We start from the raw sequence: 17,052 nt of genomic DNA on the forward strand, positions 1-17,052 counted from the left end.
AGAAAAAGAGGTGCCTCACTCAAGATTAAAATCTCTCCCTGAAGGCAGTCCTCAACCAGGGACTAATTGAGGATGTGGTACAAAGGCTTGACCCGCATTCTTAAATTTGGAACAATTCTGAAGGACCATCACAGCTCCAGAGCCCGGCAAATGATCTGTTGAGACCTTGCATCAATTACATTGCAGTTGAACTTCTCCCACTGCCCAGGCCTGCTTTTCTCACTCCCTCACACATATTAATCTCAAGGACACTTCCCAATAAACTTCCTGCCTGCAAATCTCTGTTTCCAAGTCTGTTTCCCACGGAACACTAAATTAGACATCACTATCTATTCAATTTAGCGCAATTACATTTCTTTGTCAAATTTGTACATATAGTGTGTACATCTTATAACAGGGAATGAGACTGGAATTTATTAGTTTAGCTTTATGTGAATTTCTAGTAACTGTCATAAACCCTTAAGACTAGCACATAGAAAAGATCCAGAGAAGATTAAACTACCAGTTATATAGTCCTGTGTAACAAATTACCTTAATTTTATTGATTTTAAAGAGCAATCATATGATTTATCATGATTCTATGGTTTGGCTGGACAGCCCTTCTTCTGATCTTGCCTCAGCAAATTTATGTGGTCATATTCAGTTGGCAGGTCTACTGGAAGCTGGGCTCCAGCTGGGATTGCTGGACTTTTATTTTCATGTAACCTCAAGTAGGTTAGACGCACCAATTTACATAGTGGTCTCAGGGAAACATTCCAACAAGGTAAGCCCCATGCAAAAGCATTTATCAAGATAGACCTGTTTCACATTTACTCATGTCCCATTGGTCAAACCAAGTCATGTAGCCAAGCCCAGAGTCAATGTGGAATGGGATTGCATGAGGGCACTGGTGCAGGGAGAAGTGGTTGTTCTCTGTCTCTCTTTCTCTTTCTCTGTGTGTGTGTGGTGGGGGGGGGGGGGGGCAGGGGAATACACTAACTTTTTTTTTTTTCAGTGAGGAATATTGTCGCTGAGCTAACATCTGTTTCTAATCTTCCTCTTTTTGCTTTAGGAAGATTGTTCCTGAGCTAACATCTGTGCCAATCTTCCTCTATTTTTTGTATGTGGGATGCCACCACAGCATGGCTTGATGAGCAGTGTAGGTCTCTGCCCAGTATCTGAACCTGCAAACCCCAGCTCGATGAAGAGTAGTTCATGAACTTAACCACTACACCACCAGGCCCACTCTTATATGTTAACTTTTATGTAGTGTTTATTTTGTGGTAGATGCTGTTTTCAAGTTATACAAACACACACACACTCATTTGGTAACAAAATATAACCTTATGAAGTTGGAACTACTGTTATTCCTGAGTTACTGATGAAGAAACTGAGGTATGAAGAAGTAAATAACTTGCTTAAGAGCATAGCACTAAGATGAGAAAATGGGATTTGAATCCTGGTGGTTTCACTCTCAAAGATCATGTACTCATCTGCACTGCAATTTTCTCCCTCACTTCCACAACTTTTTTTCTTTTTTTCTGGGAGTGGGGTGGGATGAGTGACAGTGTACAGGCAATAGGAAGATGGAAGGAATTTTAGAGATTATCAAGCACTTTTGAGACCTAGAAATATGAGATAATTTCCCTCAAAGCCTGCAACGGAATAAAAGTAAAGCTCTTGACATTATGTGGCACAACCTTCACTTTTGTGTCAGAATATTGCAAAAGGTTAGGAATATTCAATTTTATAAAACTACAGATGAGACTACATGGATTCAAACTCTGCCAAATCTTGAAAGGTAATGATGGATTCCTCTCACCAAATTAAAGAGCACCAGGACTAGAAGATGCCCGATGTAGTGTAAAAGATAAAAGAGATTTATGCTTTGTACTTTACACAGTTGGTAGTAAACATATGCAAGTCATTACCCTAGAAGGTTATATAGTCTGAAAATATAAATTGGTCAGGAAAGGCTTAGATAAATTCATGAATGGAGTTTATAATGGGTTACCAAAAGGAAGTTAGGGATCACAGACTCCCCAAGGTTCCAGTGTGGAGGGCAACTAACATGTTTTCCTGAAAAACATCAAAGGAACTAAGCTGGATCTCTAGAGTTGATGTGACTCAGTATGACAGTTATATTCTCATATTCTTTCTATAAAATCCCTCATCTATGTAACTCTATTCATCTAAAGACATGATTAGACTTCATTTATTTTACATACATTTAAGAAAAGTTACTCTTTTTCTCCTCCAACAAACCAACAATGTTGTTTCTTTCATAGCTACTTTATTGTGTCATGTCAATTTATTTTCTTTTCTGTTTTCTTACATCTTTCTACCATCTCATTTTTTATATCAAACCTTCTTTTCCCTCTTTCTGATTTCAGCTGTCTTAAAAATTTTTCCTCTATCTCTCTTTCATCTTTATCATTCTCCAACTTTCATCTCTTTCTAACCATTTACCTTCAACCTTCTCTTTAAACTTTATGCTACAGGAGATTTGTAATTTGTTTTTGATTAACACTCATCCTTTATAATCATGAAATAAGACAATGATCCAGTCAAATCTCAAAGTGAATAAAAATAACTTTAGAAAAAAATTGCAAATCTTACAATAAAATAAATAGAAAAGAACAACAGCAAGCACATGCACCAATCTTCCATTCTTACAAGCAGTTTCTTCTGAGATAACATAACAAATGCTCTAAAACAGTAGAGTGATAGTTACGTTAAGTGGTGCTTGAAGTAAATCCTCGTAGAAAATGTTGGTTCTGCTTATTTGTAAAGAGACATTTGCATGATGAAATTTATCTAATAGTGTCTCTGCTACCAGAATAAGTAAATCAGTGAGAGACACTCTACTTTTCATGGAAATTGCTATCCTAAGAATGCTTTATTTGTTGCCAAAATAGATTAGTAATTTGAAGTGCATGTTAGACTAAAGTTATTTGTTATAACTTTATAAAAACAAAAGTTATAATAACTTCTGATATATCAATTTCTGGAAAGTATATTTGAAGGCCTGTTTTCTATCTATATTATCTTGTGTCACTAATATATGTGTGACACACCCTAAAATGCTCTAACATGCATAGGAAATCAAATATTTGGAAAATTTGGGGCTGATTCAAAGTAGCTTTTAAAAAAACTTAGAGTTATTAAAGTCCTAGTGACAAGCCATTAGTAAGCTCATTTTGTTATTCATTTTCCATTGCTATTATAATTGCTATAATAAGTGTTAGCAATATATACAAAACTTGTCTAAATCTTAGTTAAATGTGAGGATGATTGCTTTTTATTCATCCACACTTTCAGGGTTTTTTTATTATACATATTTACTACATTTATTAGGTATTATCATTCTTTAATTACAATACAAGCATTTATTGTCTACTATAGTGTAAATTCTTGCCCTATCCTGCAATGTCTACATCAATTAAATATTAAATTCCAATAACACCACCACTGATGTCAACATCCTATTTCACTGCCTCTCTCAATTTCCTATAACCTCTCATCAATCCTATTGTAGAGGACATTTGAGTTTTTCCAACCTTATTGTTCCATGTTTTGCCAAATTCAAAAAGCAAACTCTCTTGCAATTAAGACACAGGCATGATACCCTAACTCTGTTAATTCAGAAGCATTTTGAAGAAACAAGTGCTGCCTGGAACCCATTCTACTGAGTATGTTGGCAGAGGAATCCAGCTTTCCATACCACAATGACAGAGTCTTAAATAGTAGTGCCTAGTGCCAGCATCAGCAATGCTGTCTGCAGGGTCTGTGACCAATTCCATGCAAATGGGTTTCTGCTGAAGCCATTCTTCAACAGAATTTGGGTCTTTCTGGTAGGGTAGCCTTCAAGTCTGATTTTCTGGCTCTGGAAGAGTTCTGTGAATTTTGTAATAAACTTTATTATATTATTTCCTTCTTAAACTAGCTAAAATGTATTTTATTCTTTGAGGTAAGGATTTTACCTAATAAACTGATCAATAAGCCTTTTAAGGATGATGTGAGCATTTTCTAAATAGCCTTCTCTTCAAAGACTGTAGCCAATCAACTATTCATCTCAATTGTCTGCATCCTTATTCTACTTTTATACTCACAATGTAAATCCCAAACCATGAATCAATTGAAGCATCTGACTTCTCCACTCATGAGCCTAGGTAGGGGAGTATGGCTGAAGAACTCACTCAATCATTTGGAATTGTATGTATTTAAAAAGAAAAAGTAGAGCCAAAATATCCAAGTTATATTGTTGTGTGAACAAAGCAAATTGCTGCAGATGTGGTAGATACATGTAGATGTAGGGTGGCTAGACAACAGATTAGCTTTCTTACACTTATTCCTGCCTTTTTCCAGAGGGTGCTAAAAGGCTAGAAAGTACATTTCTCAGACTTTGATGCCATTGGCTTCCAGACGTGATTGAAGTTCCATGAATCAAATACACTTAATCAAAACATTAATTAGATCACAGTTAGGAGGGAAGAGAGAATCTGAGGGAAATAACTATTTTGCTGGTGCAGACTGTTGCAGAGACTTCCTTATTTGGTGGTTTTCTAAATCAGAGGAGCTTTCCCAATCACAGCAGAAGGAGTGAGATTGCAAGAAATTGGAGCTGTGTGGGGACCCCATTCTTCCAGCCTGTCAAACTATTCCTGGCAATAAATTATTTAAGTTTAAAGTAGGTAAAGTGGTTTTTGTAGTCTGGACCAGAACCCTAACCAATTTCGTATGGTCATATTTGAATGGAGTCCAAATACTGTTCTGGAGTCCTAGGCTTCTGTTGGTGTTTTCTCGAGGGCTGATGAGAAAGGTAAAATTCAGTTGGTGGGGTTTTATCTCCCTTGCTTCTATTTCAACTGGAGAAGTTTCATTCTTTATTTATTTATTTTGACAATTCATTTTATATTATTTTTTAAATAAATCGTCCTTTTTTAAAGGAAAAAATAAAGTATAAAAATCACTGGCATTTTTGTGGTTATTATAGATTGAATAAATAATTATCTTAATTACCATAGAAATTCCCACTAAAATGGCAGTAAAATGATCATTAGGAAAGTACAAATGTACAAACTAGAAAAGAATGGAATAGGAGATGCAAATAGTTAAGAGATGTTAACCTTCTAGAATATTCAGAGTGGGAGAGTGAATGGATGAATGGCAACTGAATCTAACAAAGATAAAAAAGCTGGGGGGCCAGCCCCATGGCAGAGTGGTTAAGTTCACACGCTCTGCTACGGCGGCGCAGGGTTTCGCTGGTTGGGATCCTGGGCACAGACATGGCACTGCTTATCAGGCCACATTGAGGCGGCGTCCCACATGCCACAATTAGAAAGATATGCAACTAACATATACAACTATGTATGGGGGAGATTTGGGGAGATAAAACAGAAAAAAACAAAAAGATTGGTAACAGTTGTTAGCTCAGGTGCCAATCTAGGGAAAAAAAAAAAACAGCTAATCATTAAAAAAAGAAAGAAAGCTAGTTGGCACATGAGCAGCAAGATGCAACATGATTCACACCGCAGACAGGTGGAAGGCCCAGGTATTGCAGACGGCAGGTATCTGTGGAAGGTAGAGATTAAGTATTGAATCAAACATAGGAGGGCAGCTCACTAATCTGTGAAGGAACCTCTATGAGGTGTCCTCCCTTACCTAGAATAACAAGATGACTACCTGGGAAAATTACTCCTGGGGAAATTAAACCAGAGAAGTTGTGTTATTGGGAAATCGGGCAGGGTTAAACACAAGAGTGAGGTTTCATACTGAAAGCAAAGGAAATAAGGGAAATTATACACATCAAATAGTGAGATCCTGCTCCCTTTTCCCAGTTAATGCCTAGAAAGCTGGATGCTGGAAGCTAGATATATTGTACCATGCAGGTAGGCAGGAGTCTAAAGATTCCATTTAGTGAAGCTGCCAAGTCTAGGAGAAAAGACTGACAGATATGTCAGGAGGGATCCTCCAGTGAAATGCTCTATCTCTTTCCTAAGATGAAGCCCCCCACTCCACATGTCTCACACATGCTTGGTCTAGTGGTCACCTGTTTAGTTCTGTACTCTCGATTGTGAATTGTCAGCCAAGGCTCATCAGACATTTGAAAAAATCCTCTAAGATGAAAGATGGAGACCAAAATAAGTAAGAAATGAACTAAGAAAAAACATAATGCAAGAAAAAAAACCATCTTTACCAACTATAAAGTCTTGAGAAACATAAGAGCTTTAGTAAGCATAAACAAGAGGAGGTTGCTATAAAAAGAAAATAAAGGATGCCACGTGTTCAAAGAGAGACTCTTGGTAATTAGAGAATATCATCATAGCAATGCTTTGAAAACTTCAATGGACATTTTAAAAGAAAATTTGTGGGAGTTTCCATAAAATGATAAAAGATATTGTAAAAAAAAAAAGAAAAAAGATAGGGAAATCAAAAGATCAATGCATGATTTCCAAGACTCGACTAAAAGGAAGACTCAAGACAGTGAAAAATTGGCTGGAGGAACAGCTGTCAAGGAAACAATGCAAAAAAAAATTTTATAAAGCACAAGATTTCTAAATTGAAAGGACTCACTGAGTAACAGACAAAATAAGGGAAAAAATATCCTTATTAAGGCATAGCATTAAGAAATATTATAGCAGTGGCAACAAAAAAAAGAAGAATCAAAAAGCATCTATGATTGAGAAGTGGGGGTGAGTGGGATAAAAACAAAAATAAATTACAATTTCTCAGTAACCATATTGCATTAAACTCATTAATGGCAACCTGGCAGCTAAAAGACAATGAAAAATGCCTTTGAAATATCTAGAGAGAATTACCACTAATAATAGAAAAACTATCTTTCAAATATGAGGTTAAAAATTATTTTCAAACAAGCAAGATCTCAAAACAAGATCTCAAAGTTTCAGTACACCTTTTTCGAGAATATTCTTGAAGATGTATTTCTCTAAAACAATAGGTAAATAAAGTAAGAAGAAACAGAGGATCCAATCAAGAGAGAGGCAAGGGGATTTCTTAATGAAAGATGCCGGGGTAGACAGCTGAGCAGCTCTTGTCAGCACACTTGGAGAGCAGCAGATGCGAAGAAAATCGTCATGTACGGACATACAGACACACAAGGAAATAATCAATACTTTATGTGATTTACCATACAAATATGACTTCAGTTCTTTTGTACAATGTAGGGATGAATTATTAATGTCCTAAAACACCATCAAATTATAAAATTAGGCACTTCTAAACTCCAGAAAACAAAAAGTTGGTGTACGAAAGTTAATTTATTGGTTGCATATTCTGTGACTCAACTGCAAACAATACTATGAAATCATGAAGAGCACTGAATGTTGATTTATCTAAATTTTATGATAAAACTATACAGTACAGATATGAGTAGAAGAGAAGTATGTGAGTAGGTGGTGGAAGATAAGAGAGCGAAATCTTCATCTTCCACGTCAGAAATCAGATAATTTTAAATTGAAAAAACTATAAAATAGATTTGTAAATTCAGTATTTGGCCTATGGAGCTTAATATCTGAAACAAGTTGAAATGTTGCAATGTGATCTGCTCAGAGAATTGGAGATGGAGAGGTGTGGGACGTAAGACTGCTGTTTTTTCTGTATGCCTTTGGTGTGTGTGTATATATATACATATACATATAAAATATACATATGCAATAATATATGTTATATAATATACACATTTAACATAAATTTGACAAATATGAAATTTAAAGATAGACAGTAGAAAATTGTAGACAATGAAAGACCACAATAACACCTTTAGGTAGATCTTGTTATCCCCATTTTGCACAAAAGAGACTTGGAGAAGTCAAAACTCTAGCTAAATATTTGGCAAATCCAGGATTTACACTCAAGTTTTCCAGAGTCTAGGGCCACATACCTTCCACCACATCACACATACTCCTTCAAAATTATGATCACTCCTTTCCACTCTTCCATTTAGAGCTTTGGAGTCCAAGCCGAAAGCCTATTTGCTTGGTGTTTTCTTGAGAACACGACTGAGTCACACACATCTCAGTTCACTTCCTTGTGAAATATCGTAAATGGGACTAAGCGGAGAAGTGGGGAAAACTGGACCACACAGTGAAGGAAAGCTTTGTGGAATGGTAAGGCATGTCTGGACAAGGCATGAATAAGAGAGAAACTGGAAATATTTCATTTTAATTATTAACTATTAAAGTATTTAAATATGCTCATAAATGTGATTAATCCTGACCTAAATATTTCTATGGTATCTACACTGATGTTTAAGTAGAACACATATTATTGCATGTTTTTTGTTTTTCATGCTGGAAGGAGGAGAATGAGTTAAAATAATTCCTCCTCTATAACATAAGGAAATTCTCTCTGAAGAACATGATAGCGACACATTTAAATTCATTAAACCCAAACACATAAGTAACTGAAACAACAGAGAAGGTATAATGCAGATACAACTATTTAAAATTGTACTATCAATGTATTTTCTGCCTCAAAGAAAAAGGATTTCTGAAACCTAGACATCTATTTTTATTTTTTATTTTTTTATTTTTTTTATTTATTTTTTATTTTTTTAAAGATTTTATTTTTTCCTTTTTCTCCCCAAAGCCCCCCGGTACATAGTTGCGTATTCTTCGTTGTGGGTTCTTCTAGTTGTGGCACGTGGGACGCTGCCTCAGCGTGGTCTGACGAGCAGTGCCATGTCCGCGCCCAGGATTCGAACTAACGAAACACTGGGCCGCCTGCTGCGGAGTGCGCGAACTTAACCACTCGGCCACGGGGCCAGCCCCCCTAGACATCTATTTTTAAAGGTGGCTTGTTTGTAATACAAAAAAATCTATATCTGCACTTCTTTCCAATTTATAATCATTAGAAAGGAATTATCTACAAAGCATGCGTATTCATATCTGCGTCCATGAGTAACAGAAAATGAGAAGGCATATACAGACCAGAAATATACATATCTCAATATTATTGCTTCTTTATCAGAACACACACGAAAATGCTGATGATTGAAAGATTTGACGGGTGTTTTTTCTTGCCACATTTTTCATTTGCCCTAGGTTTGAAAAAAAAAATCTTTAGAAGCAAGTAAAGCTTCCACAGTTCCCAAAGTTGTGTAATTCTCATTGGCTCCTACTTCATTCCACAAATGCAAAGAACTCATCTTTTATTCACTTGTATGATTCTTCTCTGTAGTTCCTGACATCCTTTTAATGCATTTTCTCAGGGACCACAAGAATGACATTCTTCTTCCAATCTTCGTCATTGTTCTTTAAAGTCCCAGCTTTTGCCATAGCCTTTTGTAGAAAGAAGATTCCCTATCCCACAGCTACATTCCTTCGGTTCTGCTCATTATCACTTGGAGGCGGCCTCAGTTCCTCAGTATATTCATCTTTCTTTGGTCCAGATCAATAGATCATTTTAAATCAGTGCACTGAAGACTGAAAGACCACCTTTTATTGCAGGCTGGTAGTTCAGACGTAAGAGAGTGAATGATTTCTTGGGGTTTGTGGTCCATAATTATATTAACCTTGGTCCCACACCAAGCTGTTTGAAACTTCTCACACCTCATTACCAGTCAATGCGTCCTTCTCTGTATAAGAATTGCTTTGTTTGACTTTGAAAGACATGTTGTTAAAATCCCTTTACAGGTTAGTGATGTTTCTTTAGAAGAATGGAACAAATTTCATGGTCAAAGTCAAAATTTTAACACTCTTTTTATCACAAGGATATCTAACCCTGTGAATCTCAGAACAGTCTATATTGTTGCAAGTGACCTAGAGAAAAAGAAAGAAGCAAATTGTTTTAACTATTACCATATTAATAACATGCTTTACATTTTAGAAAGTAACTCTATTATGTATTTGTATTCAGCATTTTCTAAATTAAATGTATCACCTCAAATTATAGAAAACTGGTAACAATAATGATTGCAAAATATTTTTAAAAATATATAAATCAATCAGTAACATTAATCTGGTCTTGAGTTTAAAAAGAGAAATAGTTTGGGGAACGGAAAGAACCTTTACTTATGTGAATGAAATGGTTCCTTCTGGGATGTTTCCTTGAGGTTGTATTGAGCATCTTAGAAACGAATTGAGAAGTTATGAATCTAGCTTAACTAATTAAAGTCTCGTTAAATAAACAAACAGAAAAATTATGTATTTCACTAAGCCCTACTGAGGTAATCGGCTTGTCTGCAGTTTAAAAATAATCTAGATGAGAGATTATATGTTTGATTTCCATTGAATAATTAAGTAGTCTAAAGTCAAAATGTTCTCTTTTAGCTCTAAGAGGAAAGCTGGAAGACAAAAGAGGGAACTATATAAAGTCCCAACCCTTCCTTTTTATGAGAAAACAGTCAGACAATGACTAGATGAGCGAAAGGGCAATTGTTTGTAGTGAGTATTACCCGAAGTATTCTTTTAAAAAGTAGTACATTCACTCAGCACATGAAAGACGGAGGGTTTGCTGTTTTACTAAATGGAGTTAATGATTTATCAGAAGAGCAATGATGAACCCAATCAATGGTAAGGTCAAAATTAGAACTCACTTAGTTTGACAAGTTTTAGGTCATGAACTATCTTGAAAATATAAAAGGTAATCTATACACTTGCAAAAACTTGGGGGAAAAGGATAAAAGTCTAATTAAATTAATCATTTCCTAACACAACATTTCACTAAATATCCTAGCCATCTCTCAGGTATCCAGTTTTCCTAATAATAAAAACCTTAATTATTAGAACAAAAATTTTCTGACACATAAATACTATATAATGAAATAAAGTTCATTTGAGATTGTCTCTAAAGGGGTATTCAAATTCACAAAATTTTCTAATTAACTCAAGCATCATTTATGCCTTATTTCATTGTATTAAAAATCACTGTAAAGTGTATTGGGCCAATTTCATTCCCAAGTAAGCAGAGTATATTGATATATATATATTTAAGCATCTTATAGGGTCTTCGGGCCATCGCATTGAACATAATTTTTCAAAATAGGGTCCCACAAATTTAAAACATATATGTCTTTTAGGCCATAGAAATATCTACTACTGATAATGTCACCATCAACGATTTAATGCTAGATTTAATATTATAAGTTTCATGACTCAATTCTGGATTAAATTTTGGGAAACTTTTCTTTCATATATATTTTATGAAGACCAGATTATTTTATATATATATATATGTCCTTTTGAAGCAATTTTCATCTATTTCTGATTTTAATATTTCAATAAATGCTATAAAATGGTTTGATTAATACAACTGAGATGTATACATTAGCTACACAGATCTGCTCCCTGGTCCTTTAATTTACTCCTCCATCTTAGAGTATGGTCTAAGCGGAATGGTATTTTTCTTTTAAAGCACTGCTTATGTCTATTGTATGAGCTGTCATAATATTATATTTTCTAATTTCATTTGGTATCAAGTGATGTTTGGACTTGAGAATTTTGAAATGGAATTACTAAGAGGAAAATAATAGTTTCATTCAGTCTCTTATACAGTGGCATAAAACCTAGTTATTTGCCATCTAAATAGTAAAGTATGCTAGTATTCACACAGAACACAGTAAATACTTTTTGAAATGAACAAAAACTTTTGGAGTAAATACTTTTTGAAATGAACAAAAACTTTTGGTGCAGGACAGTCGTTTATTATGAACAACTATGTGGAATTTTTCTTTATATGCCTACAGCATTTAGAAAATAAAAGGACAAATATTGTTACATGTTTACTTACAGCAGCTGTTAGACAATTCAATACAGTATTGTTTTTGAAGTCTTAATGGTTCTCACTAGTCAGGTTGTTGGATTTAGCAAGTAATTCACTTCAAGGACATTCCAGGAGTACTTTGTCCTTTATGTACCTTTCCACCACTGGGAATTGTTATCATTTTGATTATTTCAATGTCCCTTCCCCCTCCATTATCAGTTACAGAAGCCTGGAGGAAGAACACTAAAGTTGGAGTCCAGACACTGTTTTCCAATCTCATCCTCTGCCTACTAGTTAAACATGAGCAAGTCACCCAGCACCCTGAGAATCAGCATCCCCCCTGCAAAGCAAGAATATAAAGTAACATGAACTCTAAGGTCTTTCCTTTTATTTTCATGGGAAAAAACATTTTATTAAATGTATTTGCATTTAATTAAACAAATGTTTAATTTTGTAAAAAGTCAGTCACCATCTTCCTTTTCATAATACACTCTTTTTTCTTAGGGAAAAATAATTCATTTTTATGAATAGTAGTTTTAATTCATAAATTCAGATTTTTATTGTGGTTATTTCACTTTTTAATGCAAATTCCTATTTCTCCTGCTTTAAAGGAAACTTCATTCCATAACTCTGGAAGTCCTTCTGTTTCCCCATTCTGCGGTCTTTCGTGTTACCAATTCACGAGAGGGAGATGTGAGTTATAGGTCCAACTAAACTACCACAGGACTCCTTTTTCTTCTGTCCTCACCTTCCACTTCAGTTCTGATGAGTCTCTGCTGATTTCATGTCCATGTGGGAGATGAGCATCATTTATGAGCCTGTCTATGATTCTGTCTGCCTGGAGATCATACACCCATTCCAGTGGGGGTGAGAGGGTAAGGTAGGCAACTATTACATTCCCAGTGGTTCTGTAACAGGCACCAGGTACCTGAAGCTACAGGAACAGTAGATTTGACTTTCTCCCATCTCTCAAGCCCAGGAATATCTTTTCTAGTCTGAGAGGCATACTTGGATCTTTTGTTGTACACCAAGAAACTGTCCTTGCCCACAAATTCCTGTCTCACCTTTAATCTCTTTATAAATACTTCAAGTTCTACAGAAGGAAAAGAAGAGATTTGATTAACTTTAGAATTTAAGTAAAGCATGCATGTTTAAAAATTTAAAGAGAGGCAATGAAAAAATAGAAATATAACTTCTAAACCAACAGAGGAGAAAAATAAATTTAAAAACCTAAATAATCCAAATAAGGCTAGAAAAAGAAAAAAGTGGTACAGGAAAAAATAGGACATGTAAAAAGCAAAAATAGGACTCTAGAAATAAATACAAATATATTGGTAATCCTAATAAGTATAAACTACTAAAAATCAACAATTATAGATAGATATTATCAGATTGGATCTCCAAAATTATATTCAATAATAAAATATTTTCTAAAGATAAGACCAAATATAAGAACACAAAAGATTGAAAGTAAAAGCTTGGGAGATAGATATTGAGTAAATATTTATCAATGGGCAGCTACTTTAGCTTATTTAACTTGAGATATAATAGACTTTAGACAAATACATTACTGTGGTAATAAAAGAAGTCACTGTATAATTATATAATGGTTTCTAATTCATGAGAAATCAAAAGAATTAAGATTTATATGGACCTAATAATATGAAATTAAAATATGTAAAGCAAGAGACTTTAAGGAGAAATTAAAACTCTAGACATCTAGTGAAAAAATTTCATATACCTTTCTCAGTACTTGATAGATTAATCAAGTAAAAATCAGTTTTTGACAGTCTGGATAACAATTCACAACACTGACATATTAGAAATTATGGTCTTTATATCTAGTAGTAATAAGAAAATTCACATTCTTTTCAAGCACATATGGAATATTTACAAAAAATAAAAGGCCATATAGTAGCTCCAGAAAGTTTATATCAACAAATACCAAAGAATAAGTTTATGTGTCATTACAATGACATAAAGTTATAAATCAATAAAAAGAGTAATTTTTTAAATTCAATTTATTGGAAATTTTAAGCGTTCTAAATAAATCATGGCTTAAGAAATGAAAATGGTAGTCATCAAATGTTTTAAAGAGAATGATATTGAGACTATTTCAAGTAAAATAAATCTAGTAAGGTTCATCTAAAGCAGTACTTAGAGGAAAATTTATTGTATCAAGTTCATGTTTTGGAAAAGAATAAAGAAAAATCAGGAGAGTGATTGGCTCAAGAAGTTAGAAAATACACAATAGAGTAATCCCAAAGAGTGTGGGGCAAAGGATATTAATTTAGTAGTAAGAAAGAAATAATAGAGAAGAGCATCAAACCAAAAGCTGGCTGTCTGGAAAAAAATGGAAAATCTTTTACAAGATTGGTCACAAAATAAACAATAAAACAATATGAGGAATATTCTTAAAAATAGTATATCAGTCAGGACATTTAATTCTAACTCTATACACAGTTATTTATTTATTTTTTTAAACTGACAATTTCAGTGGCTTAAACAAAATAGGAAGTAGTGGTATTCTATCTCACCCTCTTGGCTGTCTAATGCAGCTGATGTGGCTATCATGGATAGCTCTTCTCCAAGTGGTAACTTGAAATCGAGGATCTTTGCATCTTTCACAAAAATTAACCAAAGGCATGAACTTTCAGATTCATGAAACAGAGTAAATTCCATATGGGATGTATAAAAATAAATTCACATCTATATATATTGAAGTGAAACTTCCATCTTTTGGCCCTGCCTTCCTTCAGGGCTTCCTTAGCGTCCTTCACTACATCCATTTTCTTTGGCTGAAAACAAAGAGAATGATCATAATGATGGTGGGATATTTTAGAGCTGGATCTGGAAGTTGTGGCTATCATGTTCCCCACCTCCACTGGCCAAAAGATATTGCATGTACTCAAACTACCTGCAGGAAAGCTGGCAAGAGGGATCAGCAAGCATCAGGCAGTCTCTGCCACAGTGGATAACATTACATGTAATAGCGGGGTTAGATACCTCATTTGGAACATTATGAATCATTTATACTCATACATTTGTAATCTTAGAAGAAATGAGCTTTTGTCTTGAAATACGTGAAGCATAACAATTGACTCTGGTAAAGAGAGAATAACTGAAGAGTCAAGCCTGTAGCTATTGGAGAAATTGAATCAGTAGATAAAATTCTACCCATATAAAAGTATCAGACCCAGATGAATTTATGGGTGATTTTTAAGAAAATAGAATACAGATAACCCTTATTTCATAGAGAAATTTAGAGAGACCCTTATTTCATAGAGAAATTTAGAGAGAATAAAGAAGAAAACTCACTAATGCAAATAATGTTAACAGATAAGTATGACATTGACACTAAAATTAAAGAGGGAAAGTGTGAAAAATAAAAATAATAGGACAAAATATAGATACAAATATGTAAATAAAATACTAATTCAATGAATCTAAAAATGTATTTTTTTTTTTTTTTGGTGAGATAGATTGGTCCTGAGCTAACATCTATTGCCAATCTTCCTCTGTTTGCTAGAGGAAGATTGTCACTGGGCTAATATCTGCCAGTCTTCTTCTATTTTATGTGAGATGCCACCACAGAGCAGCTTGATGAGTGGTGCTATGTCCGTGCCTGGGATCCGAACCTGCGAAAGCTGGGCTGCCAAAGTGGAGCATGGGAACTTAACTACTACACCACTGGGCTGGCCCATAAATGTGTAATTTTTAAAATTGACAAATGCAAAAATGGTTTGTCTTTTAAAATGATATTATATTCAGTAAAAAAAATATAATTTTATCAATTTTTATAAAACTAATGATTAAAGGAAAATCAGTATTATCTCAATAAATACCAAAAAGTAAAACTCATGTATGATTATATAGATATAAAACTATTAATCAAAGCAACATTTCTAGGTAGTGAAAGATGGTGCCTACCACTATACAACAAATAGCATTATTAATGGTGAAAGTTTATGCTTGTGATCTCTAAAATCAGGATAGATGTCTATTATCATCATTTTTAGTCAATATTGCATTTGGAGTCCAAGGCAATACAATAAAGCAAGACAAATTTCATATAAGGATTATTATGGAGGTAATAAATTTTAATTGTTTGTTACCCACATTATATTTAGAGAAACTATACAAAACACCACTAGACAATCTACTGAAACTAGTAAAAATTTTTTAAAACTCTGAAAAAGCTCAATATATAAAAATAATAATATTCCTATATTCCTATAAAAACAAATTTAAATATGTAAAAAAAGCCCCTGAATTTCAATAGCCAAAAATAAAAAGTACTAACATTTAGAAATTATTTTGGGATAAACACAATAATAGATATGCAATACTACAGAGGAAAAAAATGTATGACTTGTTAAAAACATGAAAATACACATATAAGTGCAGAGACATTTTATGTTCTTACATAGGAAGATTAATTATTTAAAGAATTAAATTCTTACCAACTTAACATCAACAAATCTCAACAAGATATGATAAACTTAAGCTGATTCCAAAATTCATATGATTAACAAAGCGCAAATAATGGCCACAATGATTTTGAGGAAAAAGAGATAAGGGGGAGGTGGCAAAGAAGGAGAAGGAAGAGAGGCGAGGAAAGGGAGAAGCAGGGTAGAAAAAAAGGAGGAGGAAATAAGAGGAAGAAGAAAAAAGAAAAAGAATGTGAAGGAGGAGGAAGGGAAAGAGGAAGACAAAGAGAGAAAGCGCTAATTGTGCTAATAGGATTCCATCCACTAACTATCCAGACAGGTTATAAAACGACAGTAATTTAAAGAAAAAGTATTGATACAAAGAGAGGCAAATAATAGATAATCTTGGAATATCTATCTATCTATATATACACACACACATAGAATTGTTATGTATGTACATATATATGTTTTCTACATGCATATGCTTTCTATATATACGTATGTATATATCCATGTGTGGTTGTTACATGCCAAAGTGGGAATACAACTCTATAAAGAAAGGTACTATTCAGTAAATTGGAATGTAACAATTAGTACTTCATTTATAGAAAAAATATGTTAAATAATATTCCTATAAGAAATCATGTATATATAATCATGTAAATATAACTTCCTGATAAAGACATAAAGCACACAGAAAAAGTTTAAAAAGAAAAAAAGAAATTTTTTAGAACATATAGAAAAATCGATTTTGCAAACAATATATTTAAGATTTCATAACACATTTTAGCAATTTCTAGCAAAGTTGAAAATGCACATAAATCTAGCAATTCCATTGTGAGCTATGTATTCTAGAGAACATACACATATGTACAAGGAGACCTGTGTAAGAGAGTTGATTATAGCATTTCTTAAC

The 17,052-nt window shown here is 33.8% G+C and overlaps 1 long non-coding RNA gene across 8 annotated transcripts in view; it reads left to right on the top strand.

Annotated features, from left to right (window-relative positions):
* Positions 1-17,052, top strand: part of LOC123289664 (uncharacterized) — a 140,895-nt gene that overhangs the window by 39,325 nt on the left and 84,518 nt on the right. For 6 of the 8 annotated variants that reach the window (XR_011493015.1, XR_011493010.1, XR_011493013.1 and 3 more), the window contains exon 4: positions 7,946-8,108. The exons of the other annotated variants lie outside the window; for them this stretch is intronic. This is a non-coding gene — a long non-coding RNA (uncharacterized lncRNA). The remainder of the gene's footprint in view (positions 1-7,945; positions 8,109-17,052) is intronic. 8 annotated transcript variants of the gene reach the window in all.

This window comes from Equus asinus, chromosome 11 (assembly GCF_041296235.1).
Source record: "Equus asinus isolate D_3611 breed Donkey chromosome 11, EquAss-T2T_v2, whole genome shotgun sequence".
NCBI lineage: Eukaryota > Metazoa > Chordata > Mammalia > Perissodactyla > Equidae > Equus > Equus asinus.